General features: G+C 36.4%; 1 protein-coding gene across 1 annotated transcript in view; it reads left to right on the top strand.

Moving 5' to 3' along the window:
- The window catches only part of LOC122907411 (phospholipid-transporting ATPase IB-like), a 341,403-nt gene that overhangs the window by 54,987 nt on the left and 274,202 nt on the right, over window positions 1-12,214 (top strand). The gene's annotated exons all lie outside the window — the stretch shown is intronic.

Genomic DNA, 12,214 nt, shown 5'->3' with positions numbered 1-12,214 from the left:
CTTTTTTTGCAAACTTTAATTTGATTGAAAATGCAAAAAAATTTTAGAATTTATTAAAGTAATATATCATTTTTGTAAAAATAATATAAATAATACAGGAACTTTGTCTATTAAACCTTATCTTCACCTTCCAAATCCCACTTTTATCCCCAGTACTAACTGTTGTAATAGTTCAGTAGTACCCTCTTGATTTTTTAAAAAATGCAATTGTAGACTTCTGTTTCAGGGGAAATGAAGTAGACATACTTTCTTTTATTTTCCGTGCTAAGTACCACTAAAAACTTTGGACATTATATAGAAGACAAATATGAGAAGATATTGAAAGAGTGATAGAAGAAGGTAGATTGTGGGGCCTTGGAACCCAGGGAACAACAAGGTGGCGAGTCATATATACCTTTTGTCATATATACAAGGCTTGGAACTGAAGAAACCCAAAACCCAGAAAAACCAATTGATACAGACAAAAAAAAAAAAAAAAAAAGAAAAAAGAAAAAAGAAAAAATGCCCCAACAAAAGCCTCCTTTCTGTAGTCAAAGGACCAGCAAAGGGGCAGTCAGCAAGAAAGAAAGTTTGAGCCAATGACCACTCTTCCCCAGTCAAACATCAGAGTAAAAATTTGGCCCCACTCTTACCTGTGCCAGCGAAGATTGAGCGTGGAGCCTAGAATTTCATCTTTACCCAGCTTTAATGAGGCTTCCAACTCCCCAAAAAATATGGTGTCAGAGAAACCAAGTAGGAAGCCAAGACTTTCATTTTGTAATAAGGATGGTGATAAGGCCCTCCTTTCTTTTCACTGAGTCAGTGAAGACTACATGGACAGCAATAATAAGGTGCTGCAACCGCTTCAGTCCAGGGAGGTAATGATGGAGGTCTACAGGGGAGCCAGAACTCCCACTCCTGCCCAGCTGTAATAAGGAGCCCCTCCATTTGGCTGTCAACAGAGGCCAGGTGTGCAACTTGCCTTTCTGTTCCCCATCTTGCTGTAATGAGGCAATACTCCTGTTCCCTGTCAGAGTAGTGTCAAAGGAAGCCACCTAACAGAAAATGTAATAATATCCAGATCTTATAATACCCCAGATGTCCAGATTTCAATAAAGAGTCATTCATTATCCTAAAAACCAGGAGGATCTCAAACTCAATGAGAAAAGAAAATCGGGGTGCCTGGGTGGCTCAGTGGGTTAAGCCTCTGCCTTCGGCTCAGGTCATGATCTCAGGGTCTTGGGATCAAGCCCCACGTCGGGCTCTCTGCTCAGTGGGAAGCCTGCTTTCCCCCCTCTCTCTGCCTGCCTCTCTGTCTACTTGTGATCTCTCTCTCTTTCTCTATCAAATAAATAAATAAAGTCTTAAAAAAAAGACAATCAACTAATGCTAACACAAATATAATAAGATGCTAGAATTATCTGAGAGAGATTTTAAAGGATCCGTAAGGAAAAAAGTTTCAGTGTGCAACTACAAACATGCTTGAAACAAATGAAAGTATAAAAAGTCTCAACAAAAAAATAAAATCTGAGCAAAGCAATAGAAGACTTAAAGATGACCCAAATGGAAACTTCAGAACTTAAAAGTACAATAAGTACTTAAGGCATCAAAAACTTTTAAGGGATGAGCTCAACAGCAGAATAGAAGGGACAGAGGAAAGAATCCATGAACTGAAAGATAAAACAGTAGCAACTTCCAACTTGAACAGCAAAGATAATAGGCTGAAAAAGAAATGAGTAGAGCTTCAGATACCTGTGGGAATATAACCAAAGAGCTAACATTCATGACATGAGATGCTGGAAGGAGAAGAAAGGGTGCACCTGAAAAACTACTGGAAGAAACAGTGGCTAAAACTTCACAAATTTGCCAAAAGACATAAACTACAAATTTCAGAAGCTGGGCAAGCCAAAAAGGATAGACCCAAAAAGCCCATACCCAAGACACATAATAGTAAAACTTCTGAAAACAAAGAAAAAAATATTTTAAAGCAGTAAGAGAAAAAGGACCCTACCTAGAGGGGAAAGATCCTTTCTATAACACCAGATTTCTCGTTAAAATCCAGGGAGGACAGAAAAAAATAGCATAACATTTTAAAAATGCTGATAAGGAAGAACTGTCAGTCCAGAACCATAGACCCAGAAAAATATTTTTAAAGAATAAAGAGAGAATTAAAACATTCCCAATTGAAGGAAAAAGAATAGAATTATTGTCACAGGACTCATTGTACAAGAATGGCTAAAGGAAGGTCTTGAAACAGAAAGGAAACCATAAAAAAAGAACATAAGGAGAAAGGAAGAAGGACCACGATAAACATAAGGCTAAATACAATACATTTTCTTTTTTCTCTTGAGTTTCCTAAATTATGTTTGGTGGCTGAAGCAAAAATCTTAAAATTATCTAATATAGTTCTAAATGTGTGCAAGAAAATATTTAAAATGTATAACAGGGGAGAGTAAAGAAACATAAAAGGAAACCAGGCTTCTACATTTAAATTTGTAAAATGGTGATACAAATGAACTGTGCAAAGTAGCTTATAAATAATATAATGCCTGGGGCAACCACTACAATTGTTATACGAAGGGAGATACTAAAAAACACTATTAACAAACTCTGAAAAACAATCTGAGGGGTTTGAAGTGGCGGGGGGGGGTGGGAGGTTGGGGTACCAGGTGGTGGGTATTATAGAGGGCACGACTTGCATGGAGCACTGGGTGTGGTAAAAAAAATAATGAATAATGTTTTTCTGAAAATAAATAAATTGAGGAAAAAAAAAAAACAGAAACCCACACCCCCCCAAAAAAAAACCCAAAATGGAATCCTAAAAATTGTTCAAGTAACCCAAAGGAAAGCAAGAAAAAACAAAAAGCAAAACCAAGAGGACAAATGAAAATCAATAATTCTGTTAATGTAAATGATATTAATATGCCATTAACTATTAGATTAAAGTAATATCTAGTAGATTAAAAACATGATCCAACTATATGCTGTCTATTCAAAACTTGTTTTAATTATAATGGTATAGGCAGGTTAAAAGTAGAAAAATGGGGGTGCTTGGGTGGCTCAGTTGGTTAAGCATCAGACTTCCGCTCAAGTCCTGATCCCAGGATCTATGATCCAGCCCCATGTGGGGCTTCCTGCTCAACTGGGAGTGTGCTTCTCCCTCTCCTTCTGCCACTCCGACCCCACTTATGCTTGCTCTCTCTCAAATAAAATTTTTTTTTAAAAAGTAAAAAGATGGAAAAAGATATATCAGGTAAAGATTAAGTAAAAGAAATCAGGAGTGCCTATGTTAATATTAGATCAAGTAAATACAAGAGCAAATGAAGTTGCTAGAGACAAAAAGGAACATTTTTTATAATTATATAAAGATAAGAGAGTCAATCCAACAATATGACATAAGAATGCTAATGTGAGTATACATCAAAAAACAGAACAGCAAATATGTGAAGCTGAAAGTGATAGAACTTAAAAGATAAATATACAAATCCACATTTATGATTGGAGACTTCAGCAACCCACTTTCATTAATTGACAGAACAACTAGATAGAAAATTCTCAAAGATACAGAACTACAGGCTGTTAATCAACAGGATCTGTTTGATGTTTATTTATACAACATTCAACAGTACCCAACAAAAGAAAGACCCACATTCTTTTCAGTGCTCAAGAACATACACCAAGATAGATAGCTGTGTCATGAAATAAGCCTCACAAAATTAAAAGAGTTGAAACCATGGAGAGTGTGTTCTCCAACCATGGTGGAATAAAGCTGGAAATCCATGACAAAGATAACAGAAAAACTTAAAAACCCTTGAAAAGGTAAATTGAATAGCCCAATAACTACTAAGAAAATCGAATTTACAATTTAAAAACTCCCCCAGAAGAAATCTCAAGGCCCAGGGGGTTTCACTGGAGATTTCTAACAAACATAAAAGAAAAATATACACAGTGTCCTCCAGAAAAAAGAAGAGGAGGGAACATTCCGACTCATTTTATGAAGCTGTTATTATTACTCTGATCACCCAAACTAGACAGAAACAAAGAAAAAACAAAAAACAAAAAAGAGTCTAATATCCCTCATGAGTATAGACATCCAACTTCTTTAAAAGTATTTGTAAGAAGAATTCAGCAATATATGAAAAGAATTACAAAAGTTAATTCCATGTATTCAAGGCTTGTTTAATAATTGAAAATCAATCCATGTCATCCACCATTTTAGGCTAAAGAAGAAAAATGATAATATCAATAAATATAGGAAAAGCATTTGACAAAATTCAGTGTTGATTCATGAAAAAAGCTTAGAGAAATGTAGAAATAGAGGGAAACATTCTCAACTTGGTAAAGAACATCTACAAAAAACTTAGAACTAATATTAAAATATATGTGGTGAAATATAAGTGGTAAAGACTAAATGCATTCCCCTGAGATAGGAAACAGGCAATCTCAGCTCTCCCTATTCTTGTTCACATAGCACTGGAAGAGGCAGAAAGTACAATAAGAGGAAAACAAAGTATACAGATTGGAAGGGAAGTGATAAGTCTGTCTCTGTTTGGTTTTGATGTAGTCATCTAGATAGAAAAAGTTGTCTACCTAGATTCCCAAGGAATCTAAAATAAAATGAAATAATGTGTTTTGGGCAAGGATGTAGGATGCCAGATAAACATACAAAACCACTTTTATTTCTGTATAGTAGCAATAAATGTTAAAAATACAGTATCGGGGCACCTGGGAGGCTCAGTCGCTTAAGCACCTGCTTTCAGCTCAGGTGGTGATCCCACGATCTTAGGACTGAGCACCATGCCTGACTCCCTGCTCAGCAGAAAGTCTGCTTCTCCTTCTCCCTCTGTGCCTTCCCCTACTCCTGCTCATTGTGTGCATAAAATCTAAAAAAAAAATACAGTGTCATTTATAAATGCTCTAAATATGAATTAGGGGGCACCTGGGTGGTACAGTTGGTTAAGCATCTGACTCTTGGTTTTGACTCAGGTCATGATATCAGGGCTGTGATATGGAGCCCTGCATTGGGCTTTGCACGTGGTGACTCTCTCTCCCTCTGCCCCTGCGCTTTATCTCTTTCTAAAATAAATAAATATTTTAAAAAATATGAATTAAGTGTAAATCTAACAAGACAGGATCTGTATCTGAAAATTTAATTACAATGTTGATGAAGGAAATTAAAGAAGATTTAAATAAATGGAGAGATAAACAGAGTTCATGGATTGGAAGACTCAACATAGTAAGAACATTAAGTCTTCCTGAATTGAAATTCAGGTTTAATGTGACTCCTATGAAAATACGCAAGATCTTTTGTAGAGATAGATGAGCTTATCCTAAAATATGTATAGAAATGCAAAGAAACTATAATAGCTAGAACAACTTTGAAAAAGCAGCATAAAATGGAAGGAATAAGTCTACCTCATTTCAAGTCATTCTATGACTGTTACCAAGAATGTGTAGTTTTGGTAAAAGGAAAGACACACAGCTCAATGCAGCAGACTAGAAAACCCTGAAATAGATCTACACCAATATCCCCAAATGATTTTGTCAAAGGAGCAAAAGCAATTCATTGGAGGAAAAGATGACCTTTTCAACAAACAGTGCTGGAGCAATTGTATGTTCATAGGAAAAAACAAATTAAAGAACTCTTAACCTAACTCTCATACTTTATACAAAAGTTAACTAATGATTTATCATAACTTAAATGTAAAATGTAAAACTATAAAACTTGTAGGGAAAAATATGGAAAAATAATCTTCAGAATTTAGATTAGGCCAAGATTGTTTAGAATCAATCTTAAAAATATGACCCAGGAAAGGAAAAACTGATCAATTGGACCTCATTAAAATGAAAAGTTTTTGCTTTTGAAGAGGATGAAAAGACAAGCTGAAAACAGGGAGAAAATATTTGCAAACCACATACCTGACAAAGGCCTCATATATAGAATATATAGAGAATTCTCAAAACTCTACAGAAAACAAAAAATAAAGCTAACCCAAACAAGTCAATTAGAACATGGGCAAAAAGAGACATTTCATAGGACAGGATAATAAAATGGTAAATAAGCACAAGAAGATAGTTTCGACATCGTTAGCCATTAGGGAAGTGCAAATTAAAATCAAAGGGAAATGTTAATACACACCTATCAGAAAGGCCAAAATTAAAAATAGTTCCAACACGAAATGTAGGTAAGGATGTGGATAAACTGGATCATTTGAACACAATGGGTAAAATATAAAATGATATAGCCGTTCAAGAAAACATTTTGGTGGTTTTGTATAAAATTAAACATGCAAATATTAGACAACCCAGTAATTGTACTATCCCAGAGAGATGAAAACCTATGTTCACATTGACAAACAACCTTTATGCAAATGTTTATAGCAGCTTTATTAGCAATAGCCAGCTGTCCTGTATTGGGTGAATGTTTAACTAAGATACATCTATATTTATTTTTGTTTATTAATCTTAAATCCAGCCACCTTACATCTCTCTTATACATTTTTATGATTTTTAAGTCAAGAAGATAGGACTTTTTGGGTAATAAGTTTTTTCTTTAAAAGTTGGTTCATTTTTGGTGTTTACTTTTCAGTGATCATGTAATTTCTTTTTATCCCAGTCTTATGGCATTACCTAGAAACTCCTGAGCAGTTGCAAATAGATTTGGTGAAGGAACTTAGTCTCTTCTTGATCCGAACATGGAAATGCTTTAATATTTTATAGTTAAGTGTGGATAGTTGCTTCTTGTTTGCTTTACCAAATTTCTGAAGTTTTGCTAAGAATTCTATTTTTCTAGAATTTTATTTTAAACATTTTTACTAATTTTTTTATTGTCTCGATATGATAATGCTTTTTCTTTTTTAATTCATTAATGTATCACCCTTGAGCATCTGTTTTTGAGTGTGCTGGTAATACATATTTTCTTTTTCTGGGAAATAATTTGTTCATGTTGTTTGTTCATTTTTATTTTTTTTTTCTTTGTTTCTTTTTGTTTGTTTGTATGTTTTGCAATTTTCTCCTAATCTGTAGGGTTTGGGCAACTGGGACAGGCCGAGTATCCTTTGGGAGGGCAGGCACCATTTTGTGGTATGGCTCCAGTGGCCCCATCTTTTTTTTTTTTTAAATAAACGTATAATGTATTTTTATCCCCAGGAGTACAGGTTTGTGAATCGCCAGGTTTACATACTTCACAGCACTCACCATAGCACATACCTTCCCCAATGTCCATAACCCCACCCACTTCTCCCAACCCCCCTCCCCCCAGCAACCCTCAGTTTGTTTTGTGAGATTAAGAGTCACTTATGGTTTGTCTCCCTCCCAATCCCATCTTGTTTCATTTATTCTTCTCCTACCCCTTTAACCCCCCAGCTGCATCTCCACTTCCTCATATCAGGGAGATCCTATGATAGTTGTCTTTCTCCGCTTGACTTATTTCGCTAAGCGTGATACCCTCTAGTTCCATCCACGTCGTCACAAATGGCAAGATTTCATTTCTTTTGATGACTGCATAGTATTCCATTATGTATATATACCACCTCTTCTTAATCCATTCATATGTTGATGGACATCTAGGTTCTTTCCATAGTTTGGCTACTGTAGACATTGCTGCTATAAACATTTGGGTGCACGTGCCCCTTTGGATCACTACGTTTGTATCTTTAGGGTAAAAACCCAGTAGTGCAATTGCTGGGTCATAGGGTAGTTCTATTTTCAACACTTTGAGGAACCTCCATGCTGTTTTCCAGAGTGGTTGCACCAGCTTGCATTCCCACCAACAGTGTAGGAGGGTACCCCTTTCTCTGCATCCTCGCCAGCATCTGTCGTTTCCTGACTTGTTAACTTTAGCCATTCTGACTGGTGTGAGGTGATATCTCATTGTGGTTTTGATTTGTATTTCCCTGATGCCGAGTGATATGGAGCACTTTTTCATGTGTCTGTTGGCCATCTGGATGTCTTCTTTGCAGAAATGTCTGTTCATGTCCTCTGCCCATTTCTTGATTGGATTATTTGTTCTTTGGGTGTTGAGTTTGCTAAGTTCTTTATAGATTTTGGACACTAACCCTTTATCTGATAAGTTGTTTGCAAATATCTTCTCCCATTCTGTCAGTTGTCTTTTGGTTTTTTTTAACTCTTTCCTTTGCTGTGCAAAAGCTTTTGATCTTCATAAAATCCCAATAGTTCATTTTTGCCCTTGCTTCCCTTGCCTTTGGCGATGTTCCTAGGAAGATGTTGCTGCAGTTGAGGTCAAAGAGGTTGCTGCCTGTGTTCTCCTCAAGGATTTTGGTGGATTCCTTTCTCACATTGAGGTCCTTCATCCATTTTGAGTCTAATTTTGTGTGTGGTGTAAGGAAATGGTCCAATTTCATTTTTCTGCATGTGGCTATCCAATTTTCCCAACACCATTTATTGAAGAGGCGGTCTTTTTTCCATTGGACATTCCTTCCTGCTTTGTTGAAGATTAGTTGACCATAGAGTTGAGAGTCTATTTCTGGGCTCGCTATTCTGTTCCATTGATCTATTTTTCTGTTTTTATGCCAGTCCCATGCTGTCTTGATGATGACAGCTTTGTAATAGAGTTTGAAGTCCGGAATTGTGATGCCACCAATTTTGGCTTTCTTTTTCAATATTCCTTTGGCTATTTGAAGTCTTTCAAGGTTCCATATAAATTTTAGGGTTATTTCTTCCATTTCTTTGAAAAAAATGGATGGTGTTTTGATAGGAATTGCATTAAATATGTAGATTGCTTTAGGTAGCATAGACATTTCACAATATTTGTTCTTCCAATCAAGGAGCATGGAACATTTTTCCATTTCTTTGTGTCTTCCTCAATTTCTTTCATGAGTACTTTATAGCTTTCTGAGTATAGATTCTTAGCTTCTTTGGTTACGTTTATTCCTAGGTATCTTATAGTTTTGGGTGCAATTGTAAATGGGATTGACTCCTTAATTTCTCTTTCTTCAGTCTTGTTGTTGGTGTAGAGAACAATTTCTGTGCATTGATTTCTGTGCATTGATTTTATATCCTGACAGTTTACTGAATTCCTGTATAAGTTCTAGCAGTTTTGGAGTGGAGTCTTTTGGGTTTTCCACATATAGTATCATATCATCTGCGAAGAGTGATCGTTTGACTTCTTCTTTGTCGATTTGGATGCCTTTAATTTCCTTTTGTTGTCTGATTGCTGAGGCTAGGACTTCTAGTACTATGTTGAATAGCAGTGGTGATAATGGACATACCTGCTGTGTTCAGTTTTTCTCCATTAAGAATGACATTTGTGGTGGGTTTTTCATAGACGGCTTTGATAGTATTGAGGTATGTGCCCTCTATCCCTACACTTTGAAGAGTTTTGATCAGGAAGGGATGCTGTACTTTGTCAAATGCTTTTTCAGCATCTATTGGGAGTATCATATGGTTCTTGTTCTTTCTTTTATTGATGTGTTGTATCACATTGATTGATTTGCGGATGTTGAACCAAGCTTGCGGCACTGGAATAAATCCCACTTGGTCGTGGTGAATAATCCTTTTAATGTACTGTTGAATCCTATTGGCTAGTATTTTGGTGAGAATTTTCGCATCTGTGTTCATCAAGGATATTGGTCTGTAATTCTCTTTTTTGATGGGATCCTTGTCTGGTTTTGGGATCAAGGTGATGCTGGCCTCATAAAATGAGTTTGGAAATTTTTCTTCCATTTCTATTTGTTGGAACAGTTTCAGGAGAATAGGAATTATTTCTTCTTTAAATGTTTGGTGGAATTCCCCTGGGAATCCGTCTGGCCCTGGGCTTTTGTTTGTTGGGAGATTTCTGATGACTGTTTCAATCTCCTTTCTGGTTATGGGTCTGTTCAGGCTTTCTATTTCTTCCTGGTTCAGTTGTGGCAGTTTATATGTCTCTAGGAACGCATCCATTTCTTCCAGATTGTCAAATTTGTTGGCGTAGAGTTGCTCATAGTATGTTCTTATAATTGTTTGTATTTCTTTGGTATTAGTTGTGATCTTTCCTCTGTAATTCATGATTTTATTTATTTGTGTCCTTTCTCTTTTCTTTTTGATATGTCTGGCCAGGGGTTTATCAATCTTGTCAATTCTTTCAAAGAACCAGCTCCTAGTTTCATTGATTTGTTCTATTGTTTTTTTGGTTTCTATTTCATTGATTTCTGCTCTGATCTTTATGATTTCTCTTCTCCTGCTGGGTTTTGGGTTTCTTTCTTGTTCTTTTTCCAGCTCCTTTAGGTGTAGGGTTAGGTTGTGTACCTGAGACCTTTCTTTTTTCTTGAGAAAGGCTTGTACCGCTATATATTTTCCTCTCAGGACTGCCTTTGCTGTGTCCCACAGATTTTGCACCATTGTGTTTTCATTATCATTTGTTTCCATGAATTTTTTCAATGCTTCTCTAATTTCCTGGTTGGCCCACTCATTCTTTAGAAGGATGATGTTTAGTCTCCATGTATTTGGGTTCTTTCCAACTTTCTTCCTGTGATTGAATTCTAGCTTCAGAGCATTGGGTCTGAATATATGCAGGGAATAATCCAAATCTTTTGATTCCAGTTGAGACCTGATTTATGATCCAGGATGTGATCTCTTCTGGAGAATGTTCCATGTGCACCAGAGAAGAATGTGTATTCTGTTGCTTTGGGATGACGTGTTCTGAATACATCTGTGATGTCCATCTGGTCCAGTGTGTCATTTAAGGCCTTTCTTTCCTTGTTGGTCTCTTGCTTGGATGATCTGTCCATTTCAGTGAGGGGGGTGTTAATGTCCCCTACTATTATTGTATTATTGTTGATGTGTTTCTTTGATTTTGTTATTAATTGGTTTATATAGTTGGCTGCTCCCACATTGGGGGCATAGATATTTAAAATTGTTAGATCTTCTTGTTGGACAGATCCTTTGAGTATGATATAATGGCCTTCTTCACCTTTTATTATAGTCTTTGGCTTAAAATCTAATTTCTCTAAGGATTTCCACCCCTGCTTTCTTCTGATGTCCATTAGGATGGTAAATTGTTTTCCACCACCTCACTTTAAATCTGGAGGTGACTTTGGGGCTGAAATGAGTTTCTTGTAGACAATATATAGATGGGTTTTGTTTTTTTCATCCATTCTGATACCCTGTGTCTTTTGATTGGGGCATTTAGCTCATGAACATTCAGGGTAACTATTGAGAGATATGAATTTAGTTCCATTGTATTGCCTGTAAGGGGACTGTTACTGTATATTGTCTCTGTTCCTTTCTGATCTACTACTTTTAGGCTCTCTCTTTGCTTAGAGGACCCCTTTCAGTATTTCCTGTAGAGCTGGTTTGGTGTTTGCAAATTCTTTCAGTTTTTGTTTATCCTGGAAGCTTTTTATCTCTCTTTCTATTTTCAATGATAGCCTAGCTGGATATAGTATTCTTGGCTGCATGTTTTTCTCATTTAGTGCTCTGAATATATCATGCCAGTTCTTTCTGGCCTGCCAGGTCTCTGTGGATAAGTCTGCTGCCAATCTAATATTTTTACCATTGTATGTTACAGAGCTCTTTTCCCGGGCTGCTTTCAGGATTTTCTCTTTGTCACTAATACTTGTAAATTTTACTATTAGGTGTTGGGGTGTGGACCTATTCTTGTTGATTTTCATGGGAGTTCTCTGTGCCTCCTGGATTTTGATGCTTGTTCCTTTTGCCATATTAGGGAAATTCTCTCCAATAGTTCTCTCCAATACACCTTCTGCTCCCCTCTTTCTTTCTTTTTTTCTGGAATTCCAATTATTCTAATGTTGTTTCGTCTTATGGTGTCACTTATCTCTCAAATTCTCCCCTCGTGGTCCAGTAGCTGTTTGTCCCTCTTTTGCTCAGCCTCTTTATTCTATGTCATTTGGTCTTCTATATCGCTAATTCTTTCTTCTGCCTCATTTATCCTAGCAGTGAGAGCCTCCATTTTTGATTGCACCTCATTAATAGCTTTTTTGATTTCAACTTGGTTAGATTTTAGTTCTTTTATTTCTCCACAAAGGGCTTTTATGTCTCCTGAGAGTGTTTCTCTAATATCTTCCATGTCTTTTTCGAGCCTGGCTAAAACCTTGAGAATCATCATTCTGAACTCTAGATCTGACATATTACCAATGTCTGTATTGATTAGGTCCCTAGCCTTTGGTACTGCCTCTTGTTCTTTTTTTTTTGTGGTGAATTTTTCTGCCTTGTCATTTTGTCCAGATAAGAGTATATGAAGGAGCAAGTAAAATACTATAAGGGTGGCAACAACCCC

Source organism: Neovison vison, chromosome 5 (genome assembly GCF_020171115.1).
Source record: "Neovison vison isolate M4711 chromosome 5, ASM_NN_V1, whole genome shotgun sequence".
Lineage (NCBI taxonomy): Eukaryota > Metazoa > Chordata > Mammalia > Carnivora > Mustelidae > Neogale > Neogale vison.
Note: the sequence above shows the minus strand (reverse complement) of the source record. Positions and strands in the feature narration are given on the sequence as shown.